Source organism: Acinonyx jubatus, chromosome A2 (assembly GCF_027475565.1).
Source record: "Acinonyx jubatus isolate Ajub_Pintada_27869175 chromosome A2, VMU_Ajub_asm_v1.0, whole genome shotgun sequence".
In the NCBI taxonomy this organism is placed as follows: domain Eukaryota; kingdom Metazoa; phylum Chordata; class Mammalia; order Carnivora; family Felidae; genus Acinonyx; species Acinonyx jubatus.
The window spans coordinates 65,578,570-65,597,498 of record NC_069383.1 but is presented as its reverse complement, the minus strand read 5'-3'; the positions used below and the strand labels follow the sequence as shown (position 1 = coordinate 65,597,498).

The window sequence follows — 18,929 nt, the reverse complement described above, 5'->3', positions numbered from 1 at the left end:
TAATGCTCCATTGTATACTTAGATTCCTTATTTCTGATGATTAGGAAGATGGTCTTAAAACAATAAGTCTAGAGAAAGGGAACATTAACACTTTACACTCAAATTTATCTTAAAAGTTTATTGGAAAGCACCATGTTAAACTGATGATCTTTTTATGATGGATGATTCTTACCCCCATTAAAATCTGAAATTTGAGGCTTCCTCATGAATAAAAATAACTCAACCATCTGTGCAAACTAAGAAAAAAATTGACCATCATTAATGGCATGCTTGCATCTGCTACATTTGTGAGTGTGAAGGTAGTAGGACAAGAGCAAAAATGGGTGGACCTGGCTGACAATGATTAAGTAAAGTGCTGGCATAATGGAATATGATGGAGTATGCCCATGGTGAATCACTATGCCTGAATAGGCTTTCATATTACGGACGAGGACAATGTACATTTTAACATGGATGAGAGCTGACTGCTTTTGAGGAAAAGGGGAACACGCCTCACATGACTCTGTTAAAGTGACTGTGTGCCAGATAAATGATTAGCACAGGCTAGCCTACGAGGGCATGGTAACTTGATTTCACTTGATAAAAATAAGTAATGTCAAATGGAGCAATTATTTTCTGCTAATATGGATCCTGTTGCTTGAAATTTAATTAAGGTTTCTTTGGAAGCTATACAGTGGTGCTTGAACCATGGAATCTTCTCCATATTTCTGATATAGTTTTTATGAGCCTTTAGGTAGCAGTGAGCTGAGGTCATGTTAACAGAGGTATGCATGTCCTATTTAATCTTATATGACACTTGTTATTTTATTACTGTTTCATCTACTTTGGTGTAAGCCTGTGATACAGCAGCTTTATCTTCACGTGTTAAAAATGTCCTGCCATTGTTATACTCGACAGGCAAGCTGTCATAAAGTCAAAGCTCTCAGTGTTCTAGGAAATGGAAAAATATAACAAAATGTCCACAATCCTAAGAAAATTGTTTAAAACTTACTTAGTGGCTGAGAATTGGAAACTTCATAGGGAAGATAGTATCCCAGAGCGGAGAAACCTCCTGTCCCCTGCCTCCATCCATCCTCTTCTACCCACCAATGAAGAGAAAGTGAATCAGAAGGGCCAGAGGGGGTCACATGGTCCCCAGAAGCAGTGTGGCTATGGCTGCTCCAGGGGAATCTTCTTAACGAGCTGAGACACATTCTTGAAAGCTGTTTAGAACCAAGACAGCATTCTCTGTGCCTTCAACAAATATGTGTTTTGACTTTCTAATACACGTTTTCTCTACCTTTTTCATAGTAGGAAAAAAAAATAAAGAAAAGACACCCAACCCGAGTTCTTTTGCTGTCTTTTTCTTCCTGTCTGTCAGGTTTTGGGAAAACTAAAATGAAAAAAAAGTTGCCTGCTTCATTTTCTATGATGGACTCAACCTAAAAGAGAGAAGCAAAGGTGGCAAATCCTACTTGTGGTGAAAGCCTGATGAAGAAAGAGTTGATTATAAATTTATTTAGTGGTGTAAACACCAAAAGTTACATATCAAGGTGTTGAAAATGAAAATACCATGCTCCCTTAGCAGCAATTATACTGGTTGACACAACATTTAAAATTACAGCTTAGAGGGGTGCTTGGGTGGCTCAGTCTATTAAGGGCCGACTTCTGCTCATGTCATGATCTCACAGTTCATGAGTTAGAGGCCTGTGTCAATTGAGCTCTGTGCTGACAGCTTGGAGCCTGGAGCCTGCTTTGGATTCTTTGTTTCCCTCTCTGTCTGCCCCTCCCCCTTTCGTGCAGTGCACGTGTGCTCTCTCTCTCTCTCTCTCTCTCTCTCTCTGTCTGTCTCTCAGAAATAATAAACATTAAAAAAAAATTAAAACTAAAGCTTTGGGTACAGAGACTGACAACTGTGTATTTATGGGAAAAGGCTGAGAAAATGAGAAATTAGAACTGTCCTGGGAAATAACAGTCATTTTGCTTATTCTACATATAAAGATCTAAAGTTCTAAAAATAATTAAGCTTATCTTTCTTTCTTTACCTTTAAGCAGTCAATGAACATCTTTCTGAAGTTGATTTTTTGACTACCTTCTTTTCAAAGATTTTATACCAGAAACTATGGCATATACTGTAGATGTTAGGTTCTACTTTCTAGATGATGTGATACAGATATAATTATTGGAAATGCAAGAATAAAGGACATTTTACCCTCTCTTTTACACATTATTTGTGATCATGTCTTCAAAAGCCACAGATAGATCAATGTGTTAAAGAGGCAGGCAGTAGGGGAAAAAAAGATAAATAAACAAAATTCCATCTAAAGAGAACCACACATTCTTTGCTTCAGTCAGTAGATTTTCTCTATTATAAAATCATACTTTTCAGAAGACACTTATCATAAGTGACCTCGTGAGTAGAGTCTCACATAAAAATATCACACAAATTCTCATTAAGGGAAGTGACAGAATTTATGGATTGGTTATGAAAAAATATAAAATATCAGAGTTTGTTATAAAGTAATTGAGATTGCTCAAGAAAACATAAAATTATTATTATTGAGAAACATTGATTTGGAGATGTTTACAGGTATCTTTTAAAAAGGAACATAAATCATAACAATAGAATAGCTGGTCAATAGAATCTAAAATTGTAATTTTAGGTAAAGGAAATTAGATTAAGAAAAGAGTGCTGAAGTGTGTGTGTATGCATGTCAGAAATTACAGTAAACCTATAAACATAAGAGGAGGTGAGTGATCAAAATGGTAAAAGCATTACTTGTTCTTATTTCCCTGTCACTGCCCTTTTGTAAAACCTGACACCAATATCTTATTGGATCTATTATGTTATTAAGAATGAAATTATTTAAGGTGAGAAAGCATTTGAAATAGTGATTTTATTTCCTTGAATTATAGATAAAGACATCAAACATGAAGCCCTTCACCATCGTTACCTAAATTCTTATTTTCATTGAAGTACTGGTGATTTTTTCAAGTTTTTATTTAATTCCAGTTAGTTAACAGTGTAATATTAGCTTCAGGTGTACAATATAGTGATTCAATACTTACGTACTACACCCACTGCTCATCACAAGTGCCCTCCTTTTTGTTTTTAAAAATTTTTTAATGTTTATTTATTTTAGAGAGAGAGAGTGAGGGTGGTGCAGAGAGGGAGAGGGAGACACAGATTCCAAAGCAGGCTCCCGGCTCTGAGCTGTCAGCACAGAGCCCAATGCGGGGCCAAACTTATGAACCGTGAGATCATGACCTGAGCCGAAGTCGGACACCTGAGTGAGCCACTCAGGCTCCCCTCACAAGTGCCCTCCTTAATCCCTGTCACCTATTTCACTCATGCCTCCAACCTACCTCCCCTCTGGTAACCATCAGTTTGTTCTCTATAGTTAAATCTATTTCTTGAGTTGCCTCTCTCTCTCTCTCTCTCTCTCTCTCTCTCTCTCTCTCTCTCTTTCTTTCCCTCTCTCTCTCTCCATCTCCCTTTGCTTATTTCTTAAATTCCACATGAGTGAAATCATATGGTATTTGTCTTTCTCTGACTTATGTTGCTTAGCATAATGCTTTCTAGTTTCATCTACATCGTTGCAAATGCAAGATTTCATTCTTTTTATGGACATTGCATATATATGCCACATCTTCTTTATCCATTCATCAGTTGATGGACATTTGGCCTGTTTCCATAATTTGGCTATTATAGACAATGCTGCTATAAACATCAGGGTGCATGTATTCCTTCAAATTAGTATTTTTGTATTTGGGAGTAAATACCTAGTAGTATAATTTCTGGATCATAGGGTATTTCTATTTTTAACTTTTTGAGGAAACCCCATTATGTTTTCTAGAGTGGCTGCACCAGTTTGCATTCCCATGAAGTATTGATGATTTTAAATGCCTACTCATTTACTGTTTTGTGCAAACAGCACAAGTCATAACAATTACTTACTTTAAAATTACCTGCTTACTCTATGATAAACATGTTTTTGAAAACTCTACATGAATTTACTCATTTCATTCTCTCAACAACTCTGTAATTTAGACATTATTGTTATACCCAGCTTACAGATGTAGAATATGATGCTTAGAAATGCTGAGTTTTTTGTCTGAGGCTTCATAGCATTTCAGGTGTGAAATTCCATCCAGAGCTTATGTTTTTAATCACCATAATATTTGTTCTTCTGAATGTGATGGACACTTGAGAATCCTTCTGTTGTTCGTGTCCTTGTGATGATTAGAACTTTCCCTTCACTACAGTTGGATCGTGGCTGGGAACCAAGTCAAACTATTGAGTTTATAGGAAGGATTCACATTTCATCTGGCACTTCTTGCTTTTTGCAACAGCAGCTGTTGAGGGCTCCAACAGACAGTCTTTAAAGGCTTCTGTTTTGACAATCAAAGAAATGATATAGAGAGCTTTATCCTCTGTCACCAAGTACTGCACGTGGGAAGAAATCCTTATTCCTCTCTGTGAAAATATGGTAATATTTCCTCCACAGGGCTAATGAATTAGCTTATTATTTTTACTCCTGCCCTGTGCCTTCACTTTTCCAATGGCTCTCAGAGTCATTTAAGGTGTTTGGGTAAATACCATGTATTTTGCTTTTGTCTGGTAGCAAACATTCTGGAACATTTTGGTGTGTTCTTACACTGTATCTCTTCCCCAACTATGACACATGAAACTTTACCACAAACAGGAAAGGTCATTCTTTCCATGACTACATTTTTCTTGGCAGCCCTATCAACATCCATCTCACATATCCTAACAGTGTGTCAGTTTCTTAAATTTAGTCAATGATCTTTAGGGATTCTCTGTCATATTTTCATTCAACACTAACTTCTAGGGAGGCTGATTTGGACAGTGGAGGTTTCCAGTGGTTTCTGATATACAGAAACATGTGATGTTTCTTATGAGGGATGAGTTTGTCACAACTAAATCTACTAAAACACCATGGCGTTACGTTGCCACCACCCTTATCATTGACCTTCATATTTCAACATAAATCAGAGACATGATAATAGTTTCCCCTATTGAAGAGAAACAGTCAATTTAATGTTTTATCATATTCCATTTAAATTTAAACTCAGCAAGTCAATAATGCAAAATTAAAATATATCTATAAACCTAATTGAAATTTGCACTTATATTCAGGATTTTGGAGTTTCCTTAAAACACTGCTATTTTTCTTTATATATGATTTATTTATAACATATTTGTTGTACATAAACTAGAAAATTTTAATGTTTATTTATTTCTGAGACAGAGAGAGACAGAGCATGAGTCAGGGAGGGTCAGAGAGAGAGAGGGAGACACAGAATCTGAAGCAGGCTTCAGGCTCTGAGCTGTCAGCACAGACCCCAATGCGGGGCTGGAACTCACAAACTGTGAGATCATGACCTGAGCCAAAGTCATTCGCTCAATCAACTGAGCCACCCAGGCACCCCAAACTAGAAAATTTTAAATGCTTGAGCCATAGACTGTATAAAACCTGGAAAAGTCTTTGTATATCTTTCTATATACATATAGTTTTATAAACACAGACCCATACTTATATGTCCTTTGTGTGTGTGTGTCCTGTGTGTGTGCGTGTGTGTGTGTGCATACACAGAAGTATATACTGATGTGTAAGCACATATACATTTGGTACCATAAAAAATTATGTTTCTTCTCTTTGTCTTTTTTTCCCCTCATTTAGGAATAAAAGCTCAATAATGCAGTCTTTAAGCAAATGATCAACTCAGTTTTCACTTTTGTAATTCAGTTTTGAGGCTTTTAACAGATGTGAAATATACATGAATTGGAGTAACTTTATAATTAAATAAATTGCGATGCATGTAATCTATACAATAAGTCATGTTTTTCAGTCTGTGGTGCCCTTTCAATTCTCTGCATGAGATTTCTGTCTAAAAGGCACTAATAGAGACATTCTGATCTTGAAAAGAAAAGTGAGGAAAATCAACATCTAAAACTCAGAAAAGTCCTGGGTAGTAAAAGGTCTTTGTTCTGCGGAGTGTTCTCCCACAGAGGAACAGAATTTTCTTTTAGCTTTTACATTTGACTCCCAGGCTCTGAAATATAATAATCAAAGCTCTTTGCTACCTTATGTTGAAGCTCCTGTACATGAAATCTTTTTATTTAACAAGAAATGGAATTCTTGCCCCCAAATAATTTGATGAAAGCTTCTACATTTGCCAGTTAAAAATATCTTTTTTATTATGATGTTACAAGAAACTCCTGGTAGGCCACTGGGATAATTAGAGAAGACGGGAGGATATTTAATGAGTTTTCCAGGGTGCATTTGAGAATGCATCATATGTTATCACGTGTGCCTGATAATTTTATCTTTCTCTCTCTAGATGTCAAGGTACCCTGGTGTTGGAATGCCTAAATTAGAGATCCAAGACAATAATGAAACCTAGAAAAATCTAACCTTTTTCAAACAATTTTGTAAGGGGTATAAGGCTTCTTCCTCTATCAGCTGCTCTGGGCCTTATATTCTTCCTCACGGGCTGGTTAATATAAATAAGCTAATAGCTCAACTCAAGGAAACATGTGTTTTGTCTTTTTAGAGATTGAAAATTCCAGTGTCTGTTTAAGTAAAGAGAGAAGAAACATAAGTTAGTGCCCTTGCATATTGTTCTGTATTCCTCATGCACCTTGATGATCTGACCTTGCTTCTGTGAGCATGGGAACAGGAATTTCAAGCTAGATCTCTCAGGCTAGATTCCTCTCATATGGTTTCTCGAACAACTCAAAAGAAACTAAATAAGTGATACTATCCAGCAAAAGCTTTGGCACAAAATCTGCTGGATGGGCTGTGGGTGGAGATGCTGAGCTAACTGCAAGAGCACTAGGAAAGTTAATGGCCAAGATCCGTGGTGGTCTGACCTACCACTAATAGGGAGAAGAGGAGGAGGGACTTTATTTTTTTAATTCTTAGTATCAAAAAATAGTGAGTACAAAAACAAAAGCACTGTAATCCAAGAAGCGGTCTGTCATAGGGCCTGAACTCTAAAGAAATTTAAATATATGCTTAGGATTTCAATCTAGGGATGATCCAAGCAGAATGGGAAAGGCTAACTGGAAGTGAGATGAAAAATGGGTACACACTACTGTGATTCCTTATAGCTCACGTGAGGGCCACTTGCCTCAGAGCAGCAACCCAGATAAAGAGGCAGCATAAATGTCCACAAGTTTTTAATAGCATGGGAATAAAGCAAGCATTGCTCTCATGTAGGTGGCATTTCTAGAACTGGATGCTTCAGATCAAGTGTTAGCAAACTGTGGTCGACAGGCCAAATCTGGCAAACTGTTTGTGTAAATAAAGTTTTATTAGGACACAGTGCCACTCATTCTTTTTGTATTACTAGCTATGGTGACATGCAGAGTGCTGCTAATTTTCTCTGCCAGCTATAAAGACACAGCAGAGTAATAGTAGCAGAGAAGTTAGGGCCTGAAAAACCCAAATATTCAGTATCTGGTGCTTTCAGAAAATGTGTGCAGATGTTTGCTTTGGCAGCCATGTTAGACTCACATACTCTGAAGTGCCAAACAAGTCAGAAGTAACCCCCATCCTGTTTTGTATAGAGGTTGCACCAACAGTGGATAAGAGTTCCAATTCTCCATATCCTAGTCAACACTTGCTACCTTTTGGTTTTTGATAATAGCCATCCTTACAGTGTGAGATGATATCTCACTGTATTTTTTGTTTGCATTTTCTTGATGATTAATGCTTAGCAATTTTTTTTTCATATACTTTCATATACTTTTCATATACAAAGCCTTTTGCTTTGTTAAAATTCAGAGTATTTTGTTTATTTGCTATTGATTTGCAGGAGTTCTAGGTTGCCCTTTAGCTCTTAGTTGTTTCCTTTATTGTGCAAAAGCTTCTACTTTTGCTTTTTTTTCATATTCAAGAAATTTTTTGCCAGGACCAATGTTAAGGAGATGGTCTCCTATGTTTTTTCAGAAATTTTGTAATTTCAAGTTTTATGTTTAGGTCTTTACTCCATTTTTGAGTTGATTTTTGCATATGATGTAAGAGTTCAGTTTCATTCTTTTGCATGTGGATATCCAGTTGTCCCAACACCATTTGTTGAAGAGACAATGCTTTCTCCATTGTATATTGTTTACATTCTTGTTGAAGATCAGTTGACTGTGGATTTATTTCTGGACTCTCTCTGCTATTCCGTTGGTTTATGTGTTTGTGACTTTTTTTCTGTTTGTTGTTTGTTTTTGTTTTTGTTTTTCTGAGAAAGAGAGGAGAGAGAGAGTGAGAACATGTACGTGTGAGCAAGGGAGGGGCAGAGGGAGAGGGAGAGAGAAAAATCTCAAGCAGGCTTCACGTTCAGTGCAGAACCCAACACGGGGCTCGATCTCACGACCATGAGATCATGACCTGAGTCTAAATCAAGAGCCAGACATTTAAACTGCCTGAGCCCCCCAGGTGCTCCTATGTGTCTTTTTTTATATTAGTACTATATTGTTTTAATTATAGTTTTGTAATATATTTCAAAATCAGGAAATGTGATGTCTCCAGCTTTGTCTTTCTTTCTCAAGGTTACTTTGGCAATTTGGGGTCTTTTCTCATTCCGTGTAAATTTTAGGATTTTTTTTCTATTTCTATAAAAATATCATTGTATTTTGATAGATTACATTGAATTTATAGGTCATTTTGGGTACTATGGATATTTTAACAATATTGAATCTTCTAATCTATGACCTTGGGATAGACTAAAATGAGCTTTCCATTTATTTGTATCTTTAATTTGTTCATCAGTGTTTTGTAGTTCAGTGTACAGATCTCAAAGAGATATTTAAACTCCCATGTTCATTGAAGCATTATTAACAATGGTCAGGACATGGAAAAAACTTAAATATTCATTAATATATCATGGATTTAAAAATGTCACACACACATACAGTGGAACATTATTCTGTTATAAAAAAGAAAGAAATCCTTCCATATGTGATAGCATTGTGACAATATTAGGACAATGAGGACATTATGCTTAGTGACATAAACCAGTCACAGGACAAATACTACCTGATTATACTTATTTGATGAGTCTAAAATAGTCAAACTCACAGAAGTAGAGAGGGGAATACTGGTTGAAATGTACTTACATAATAGAAGAAACCAATCTGAAAGGCTACATACTGTATGACTCCAACTATAGGATGTTATGGAAAAGGCAAAACTATGCTGTTAGTAAAAAACATCATTGTTTTCCAGAGGGAAGAGGGGAGGGTCAGATGAATAGACAAGCAAAGCAGAGAGAATTTAGGCCAGTGAGACTATTCTCTGTTATACTGTAATGGAGGATATATGCCATTATCCATTTATTCAAACCCATAGAATGTACAACACCAAGAGTAGACCCTAACATAAATGATGGACATTATGGATGACAATGATGTGTCAATGTAGTAGGTTCATCAATTATATCAAACATTCCTTTCTATTGGGAGATGTTGATAGTGGGGAGACTATATATGTAGAGATAAGGGATATTTTGCTCAATTTTGCTGTCAACCTAAAAGTGCTCTAAAAATTAAAGTATTAAAACTTTTTTTTTAATTCAAGTGTAATCAGCATTCAGTGTTACATTAGTTTCAAGTAGACAATATAATGATTGAACAATTCTATACACTACTCAGTAGTCATCACAATGAATGCACTCTTAATCCCTTTCACTTATTCCCCTACCTCCCCTCTGGAAACCACCAATTTATTCTCTGTATTTAAGAGTCTGGTTTTTATTTGTCTCATTTCTTTCTTAATTTTGTTTTTTAAATTCCACATAAGACTGAAATGATATGGTAGTTGCCTTTCTCTGATTGACTTATTTCTCTTAGCATCATAGTCTCTAGATCCATTCTTGTTATTATAAATAATATTTCATTCCTTTTTATGGCCAAGTATTATTCATTGCATATATTTCTTTTTCTCTTTATCCATTCATGTATTTATGAGCATGAATTGCTTCCATATCTTGGCCTTTGTAAATAATGCTGCAATAAACATAAAGATATATATATCTTTTAAAATTAGTGTTTTCATTTTTCTTTGGGTAAATACCCAATAGTGGAATTACTGGATCATATCGTAAAGTCTATTAAAATAAGAAAAAGAAAATCTACAAAAACAAAGGATGCTGACATATAAATAAAATATTTAAAATTTGGACTATAAAAAAATAGAACATCTTTTTGTTGTGTAGACCACAGAGCCACAAGCTTGTGGAAAATACAGAAGTAAATACAAGGTGTCAGAAGAAACAATATAAAATTTCATTAAGGACCCTTCTTTATTTTTATTTTTATTTTTTAAAGGTTATTTACTTTGAGAGAGACAGAGACTGCATGAGTGGGAGAGGGGCAGAGAGAGACGGAGAGAGAGGGAGAATCCCAAGTAGGCTCTTTGCTCTCAGTGCAGAGCCCGACGCGGAGCTTGAGCTCATGAACCTGTGAGATCGTGACCTGAGCAGAAACCAAGAGTCAGATGCTTAACCGACTGAGCCACTTAGGTGCCCCAAGCACCCTTCTTTAGACCAGGGTTTCTCCAGCTCTACAATTGCTATTTGGGTCTAGATAATTATTTATTGTGACAACCAGAAATGTGTCTATAAATTGATCAATATCCTCTGAAGGACAAAAATGTCCACAGTTCAAAACAACTGTTGTAGACCTTGCATTTTTAATATCTTTATTGAGATATAATTTATATACCATAAAATTGACCCATTTTTTTTTGTTTTTGATTTTTTTAAAGTAGGCTCCATGCTCAATGTGGGGCTTGAACTCATGATCCTGAGATCAAGACCTGGATGCTCCCCTGACTGAACCATCCAGACACCCCTAAAATTGACCCATTTAAAATGTATAATTCAAAGTAAAGTTTTGTATTTACAGTTGTGCACCTGCACCACAATCGAGTTTTAAGATCATTTCATCACCCCAAAATAACCCTTCCACCCCCACTGCCCCCACTGGCAGTCACATCCTCATTCTTCTCAGCCTTAGATAACCACTATTGTACTTTCTGTAGATCCGCTTTCTATAAATTTGCCTAGTCTGAACCATTTTTGAGAGGAAAGTCCAATTCTAAAAGAGACAACCATGGTTATTAGTATTGAGACTTATTGCATATTTGGAAAGGATGCTTTTTGCAGAAAATGATCATATTAAAGAGTCAAATCAGAAGGAAAATGTGCAGTCTGAAATAGAAAAAGCTTGAAAGTTTCCACAGATCTCAAAATCCCATGAAAATGCTCTGAAATCCCACTCCTCAGCTTCTATGTCACCCTCACTTATCGAATTAATCTCCCCTCTTTCTGGGTTAAAACTTTCAGAATGGAAAAATGCCACATATTTTACTTCTTTATTCTCTCTTTTATCCTCTCTTCTTTTCCAACAAACTACCAAGCCAGAAAACATTTATTTTTCTTTTACTTCCATCTTATCACTACCCCTGTCTTCCTGATTGAGGCTAATGGCAGGGCATCCATGGTACACAAAGGTGTTTTTTGTTTGTTTGTTTGTTTGTTTGTTTCTATTTTCCAAAGAGAAAATTAGGCTGTGAATCTTCCAGGCCTAGGTTTTGATATCTCTAAAGAAAGAGAAATATATTTAGAAATCTCTCACGATTTAATAGCCTGGTTTGCAAGCCTATTGTATTGAGCGTGGTTCTACTTTGAGGGTCAGAAACTAATTAATTGCCGTTTGCTCTTTGCAACAAATCTTAATATCCTTCTGCATCCTCTCTCCTGTCCCAACCCCCTGCACTGCTCTAGCAGCTGATACTTTGGATTAATTAACCTGGCCTTCTGAACTCAGAGACGGTAAAGAGCTAAGTGCATTTGTTTCCCACTCTCTTAACTCACCTCTTAAAAAGTAGCTACAGGGGCCCCTGGGTGGTGCAGTCGGTTAAGCGTCCGACTTCAGCCAGGTCACGATCTCGCGGTCTGTGAGTTCGAGCCCCGCGTCAGGCTCTGGGCTGATGGCTCAGGGCCTGGAGCCTGTTTCCGATTCTGTGTCTCCCTCTCTCTCTGCCCCTCCCCCGTTCATGCTCTGTCTCTCTCTGTCCCGAAAATAAATAAAAACGTTGCAAAAAAAAAAAAGTAGCTACGTTGTAAGCTCTTTTGTCTTACCTGTGTCCCAGAACCACTGTGTCCAGAAACTTCCTATCACAGCTGAAATAATTTGGTGCCTGCCTATAAGATATTTTCTGTCTATCCTGTGACAAGAGAAGGTCTTGAGGCACAAAGACCTGGGTGCTTGAACTAGGAAGCCATCAGCTTGTATAGTATTGCTTACCACAGCTACAAATAGCTTCTGGGGTGGGTTGGGAAGATACAGATTGGACACTACAGCATTGGCTACGTCATGTGATACTTCAGTTAAACAATTTGTCATTTGTTCCTAAACAAAGCACTGAACTATCCAAAAGAGAAAACAAAAATAAAAACAAAACAAAAAACAGGAAATACTTGGAAACACATAGGACATTTTGTAGCACAATCAAGTTGAGATTTATGGCAGTTTTATATCTGCTTCTAGTAGGTGCCTTTATTATAAGAACAAAATAATCCTGTTCTACATTGGGGTGTCCATCTCATCATCTTATGCGTGGATGTCTTGCCTTAGTGACCTGCCAAGTGTCCTAGTTCCTTTAGGACCATAGCAAGATTTTGTCCTGTCTCTCTAATTTTCCAAGGACTACAACATTGAACCCAAGCCCAGAAGTTAATGTCCTGCTTGTCACATGCTCACTCAAAAGTTTTACCCTTTGTTGGCTCCCACGTAATAACTAACCTTAAACAAAGTAGAATGAGAGACCCACAACTTTTTAACAGACTTGGCTTTTAAATGTTATAGGATATGGTCTCTTTCTCTCTTTCTTTCATTATTATTTACATATATCTAGATACATCTGTATACATGTATGTAGTTAAAGTGATCACTATTGTTTAAATGAGATATGTTTCTCCTTTTCCACAATGTGGGAGAATAGAGCAAGTTAATTTCCATTTCATTTTTTATACTTTTTAGCAAAAATTACACAATATGGAAGCCAAAGAGATTTATTGGGGTGGGAGTGGAAGGCAATATTGGGAGGGTAAGGTAAAAATTTTCCAAGTGATAAAAATTTCCTAGTTCCATAATCACCCTCCCCAAACCCCTTGGGGTGCACCTCTAAGTGTGTCTGGAAATTTCACACCACTCTAGGGACACCTGAGAGACTTAGTCGGTTAAGCGTCCGACTTCGGCTCAGGTCATGAGCTCACGGTTCGTGAGTTCAAGCCCTGCGTCAGGCTCTGTGCTGACAGCTTGGAGCCTGGAGCCTGCTTCTGATTCTGTGTCTCCCTCTCTCTCTGTCCCTACCCTGCTGTCACTCTGTCTCTCTGTCTCTCTCAAAAGTAAACATTAAAAAAAAAATTAAAAAAAAAGAAATATCACACACAAATGCCTATGTGTGAAATGGAGGGGTATAGACCACACTAATAAAGTGAAAGGAATTGAGGACATCTGCACTAACTCTTGGTACACTTGAACATGATAAAATGGGGAATGGGAAAGATTGATGGTCAAGAGATCTGGGTTTTACTTTGTCACTAATCAGCTAGATAAATGGCAATTTCTTACCACCACAGGCATCGATTTCCTCTTTTATGAAATGAGAGGAGTTGTTAATATTTCTAAGGCCCCTTCCCGTTCTCTATAGCTCCGTTCAAGTCAGAAATTCTCATGGATGGTGTCTCATCCTTCATTTCCTCTCCTTTACCATCTTCCCATCGCTTTAGAAGGGCTAGTTCACTGGCTGGGATTCCAGTTGGTGTGAATAACAGAATACCTGATTAAAACAATGGCTGAAAGTAAGGGGTTTATTTCCACCTGTAATAATAAGATCAGAAGTGCGTTGATCAGAGTTTATGCAGCTGCTTAACATATTCATCAAAGATGTGGGCCAATTTTTTTTCTCTTTCTTCACTCATTACCTTCATTCTAATAGTGGAAGGTGATTCCTGTACTTCCATACTTCAAATATGTATTTCAGGCAGGAAGAAGGAGGCTGGAGAAAAATGAGGGCAGATGTCTGTCTGTGGAGGACAGAGACATAAGCCTCTATCTCATTGGCTGGATTTTGTTGCAGGGACCTTTACACCTCTACAAGCTGTAGGGGCACACGAAATTCAAGTACTTCATTTTCTATCTCTCTAGTAAAGAAGCCAAGGGGGAAAAGGATCAAAACTAAGCCACAGCACCTGCCAAGGTTGGTATTTTGGAAAAGATAGCATTAATAGTATTTTTTTATCTGTGGGGCAGTGAGAAGAGTTTTATATTTTACTCTGATCTTGTTCTAATCAGAGAAATTTTCCTAGCAGACAAACATATTGTAGACATACACGAATTGTAGATATTTCATTAAATGATAAATTGAATGTAAAGGATAATTTTATGTTGCCAGTACAAGTCTCAGGATTGGCTAGGCTAAATCATAATGTTTATTTATTTATTTTTAATATGAAATTTATTGTCAAATTGGTTTCCATACGATACCCAGTGCTCATCCCAACAGGTGCCTCCTCAGTGCCCATCACCCACCCTCCCCTGCCTCCAACCCCCCATCAAGCCTCAGGTTCTTCTCAGTTTTTAAGAGTCTCTTATGGTTTGGCTCTCACCCCCTCTAACTTTTTTTTTCCCTTCCCCTCCCCCATGGTCTTCTGTTAAGTTTCTCAGGATCCACATAAGAGTGAAAACATATGGTATCTGTCTTTCTCTGTATGACTTATTTCACTTAGCATAACACTCTCTAGTTCCATCCACCTTGCTACAAAAGGCCATATTTCATTCTTTCTCATTGCCAAGTAGTATTCCATTATGTATATAAACCAAATTTCTTTATCCATTCATCAGTTGATGGACATTTAGGCTCTTTGCATAATTTGGCTATTGTTGAAAGTGCTGCTATAAACATTGAGGTGTAAGTGCCCCTATGCATCAGCACTCCTGTATCCCTTGGGTAAATTCTAGTGGTGCTATTGCTGGGTCATAGGGTAGATCTATTTTTTTTAACGTTTATTCATTTTAGAGACAGAGAGAGACAAAGCATGAATGGGGGAAGGTCAGAGAGAGAGGGAGACACTGAATCTGAAACAGGCTCCAGACTCTGAGCTGTCAGTACAGAGCCTGATGCGGGCCTCGAATTCACAGACCATGAGATCATGACCTGAGCCGGAGTCGGTCGCTCAACCGACTGAGCCACCCAGGCGCCCCTCTATTTTTATTTTTTTGAGGAGGCTCCACACTGTTTTCCAGAATGGTTATACCAGTTTGCATTCCCACCAACAGTGCAAGATTGTTCCAGTTTCTCCACATCCTCTCCAGCATCTATAGTCTCCTGATTTGTTCATTTTAGCCACTCTGACTGGCGTTAGGTGGTATCTAAGTGTGGTTTTCATTTCTATTTCCCTAATGAGGGGTGATGTTGAGCATCTTTTCATGTGCCTGTTGGCCATCTGGATGTCTTCTTTAGAGAAGTGTCTATTCATGTTTTCTGCCCATTTCTTCACTGGATTATTTGTTTTTCAAGTGTGGAGTTCAGTGAGTTCTTTGTAGATTTGGATACTAGCCCTTGTCTGATATGTCATTTGCAAATATCTTTTCCCATTCCTTTGGTTGCCTTTTAGTTTTGTTGATTGTTTCCTTTGCAGTGCAGAAGTTTTTATCTTCATGATATCCCAATAGTTCATTTTTGCTTTTAATTCCCTTGCCTTTGGAGATGTCTCAAGTAAGAAATTGCTGTGGCTGAGGTCAGAGAGGTTTTTCTCCTGCTTTCTCTTCTAGGGTTTTGATAGTTTCCTGTGTCACATTCAGGCCCTTTATCCATTTTGAGTTTATTTTTGTGAACGGTGTAAGAAAGTGATCTAGTTTCATTCTTCTGCATGTTGCTGTCCAGTTCTCCCAGCGCCATTTGTTAAAGAGACTGTCTTTTATCCATTGGATATTCTTTCCTGCTTTGTCAAAGAATAGTTGGCCATACTTTTGTGGGTCCAATTCTGGAGTCTCTATTCTATTCCATTGGTCCATGTGTCTGTTTTTGTGCCAATACCATGTTGTCTTGATGATTACAGCTTTGTAGTAGAAGCTAAAGTCTGGGATTGTGATGCCTCCTGCTTTGGTCTTCTTCAATATTACTTTGGCTATACGGGGTCTTTTCTGGTTCCATACAAATTTTAGGACTGCTTGTTCTAGCTTCGAGAAGAATGCTGGTGCAATTTGATTGGGATTGCATTGAATGTGTAGATAGCTTTGGGTAGTGTTGACATTTTAACAATATTTTCTCCCAACCCATGAGCACGGAATTTTTTTCCATTTCTTTATATTTTCTTCAATTTCCTTCATAAGCTTTATATAGTTTTCAGCATACAGATCTTTTATATCCTTAGTTAGGTTTACCCGTAGGTATTTTATGCTTCTTGGTGCAATTGTGAATGGGATCAGTTTCTTTATTTGTCTTTCTGTTGCTTCATTATTTTCATATAAGAATGCAACTGTACATTGATTTTGTATCCTGCGACTTTGCTGAATTCATGTATCCGTTCTAGCAGACTTTTGGTGGAGTCTACCGGATTTTCCATGTATAATATCATGTCATCTACAAAAAGTGAAAGATTGACTTCATCTTTGCCAACTTTGATGCCTTTGATCTCCTTTTGTTGTCTGATTGCTGATGCTAGAACTTCCAACACTATGTTAAACAACAGCGGTGAGAGTGGACATCCCTGTCGTGTTCCTGATCTCAGGGAGAAAGCTCTCAGTTTTTCCCCATTGAGGGTGATATTAGCTGTGGGCTTTTCATAAATGGCTTTTATTATGTTTATTTGTTCCTTCTATCCAGACTTTCTCGCAGGTTTTTATTAAGAAAGAATGCTGAATTTTGTCAAAAGCTTTTTCTGCATCGATTGACAGGATGATATGGTTCTTATCATTTCTTTTATTAATGTGATGTATCACATTGATTGATTTGTGAATGTTGAACCAGCCCTGCATCCCAGGAATGAATCCCACTTCCTCATGGTGAATAATTCTTTTTATATGCTGTTGAATTCGATTTGCTAGTATCTTATTGAGAATTTTTGCATCCATATTCATAAGGGATATTGGCCTGTAGTTTTCTTTTTTTGCTGGGTCTCTGTCTGGTTTAGGAATCAAAGAAATGCTGGCTTCATAGAATGAGCCTGGAGGTTTTCCTTCCCTTTCTATTTTTTGGAACAGCTTGAGAAGGATAGGTATTATCTCTGCTTTAAATGTATGGTAGAATTCCTCAGGGAAGCCATCTGGTCCTGGATTATTTGTTGAGAGATTTTTGATAACTGATTCAATTTCTTTACTGGTTATGGGTTTGTTCAAGTTTTCTGTTTCTTCCTGGTTGAGTTTGGAAGTGTGTGGGTGCTTAGGAATTTGTCCATTTCTTCCAGGTTGTCCAGTTTGTTGGCATATAATTTTTCATAGTATTCCCTGATAAATGCTTATATTTCTGAGGGATTGGTTATAATAATTCCATTTTTGTTCATGATTTTATCTATTTGGGTCATCTCCCTTTTCTTTTTGAGAAGCCTGGCTAGAGGTTTATCAATTTTGTTTATTTTTTCAAAAAAACAACTCTTGGTTTCATTGATCCGCTCTACAGTTTTTTTAGATTCTGTGTTATTTATTTCTGCTCTGATCTTTATCATTTCTCTTCTTATTCTGGGTTTGGTGTGTCTTTGTTGTTCTGCTTCTCTTTCCTTTAGGTGTGCTGTTAGATTTTGTATTTAGGATTTTTCCTGTTTCTTGAGATAAGCCTGGATTGCAATGTATTTTCCTCTCCAGACTGCCTTCGCTGCATCCCACAGCGTTTGGATTGTTGTCCTTTCGTTTTCATTTGTTTCCATATATTTTTATGATTTCTCCTCTAATTGCCTGGTTGACCCATTCCGTCTTTAGTAGGGTGTTCTTTAACCTCCATGCTTTTGGAAGTTTTTTAGACTTTTTCCTGTGGTTGATTTCAAGTTTCATAGCATTGTAGTTTGAAAGTGTGCATGGTATGATCTCAATTCTTGTATACTTATGAAGGGCTGTTTTGTGACCCAGTATGTGATCTATTTTGAAGAATGTTCCATGTGCACTCGAGAAGAAAGTATATTCTGTTGCTTTGGGATGCAGAGTTCTAAATATATCTGTCAAGTCCATCTGATCCAATGTATCTTTCAGGGCCCTTGTTTCTTTATTGATCCTGTGTCTAGATGATCTATCCAATGTTGTAAGTGGAGTGTTAAAGTCCCCTGCAATGACCACATTCTTATCAATAAGGTTGCTTATGTTTGTGAGTAATTGTTTTATATATTTGAGGACTCCTATATTCGGCACAGAGACATTTATAATTGTTAGCTCTTCCTGATGGATAGACCCTGTAATTATTATAGAATGCCCTTCTTCATCTCTTGTTACAGCCTTTAATTTAAAGTCTAGTTTGTCTGATATAAGTATGGCTACTCCAGCTTTCTTTTGGCTTCCAGTAGCATGATAAATAGTTCTCCATCCCCTCACTTTCAGTCTGAAGGTGTCCTCAGGTCTAAAATGAATCTCTTGTAGACAGCAAATATATGGGTCTTGTTTTTTTTTTTATTCATTCTGATACCCTATGTCTTTTGATTACAGCATTTAGTCCATTTACATTCAGTGTTACTATTGAAAGATATGGGTTTAGAGTCATTGTGATGTCTATAGATTTCATGCTTGTGGTGATGTCTCTGGTACTTTGTGGTCCTTGCAACATTTCACTCACAGAAATCCCCTTAGGATCTCTTGTAGGGCTGGTTTAGTGGTGATGAATTCCTTCAGCTTTTTTTTGTTTGGGAAGACATTTATCACTCCTTCTATTCTGAATGACAGA

General features: G+C 37.2%; 1 long non-coding RNA gene across 1 annotated transcript in view; it reads left to right on the top strand.

Moving 5' to 3' along the window:
* Positions 1–18,929, top strand: part of LOC128315009 (uncharacterized) — a 366,744-nt gene that overhangs the window by 273,830 nt on the left and 73,985 nt on the right. The gene's annotated exons all lie outside the window — the stretch shown is intronic.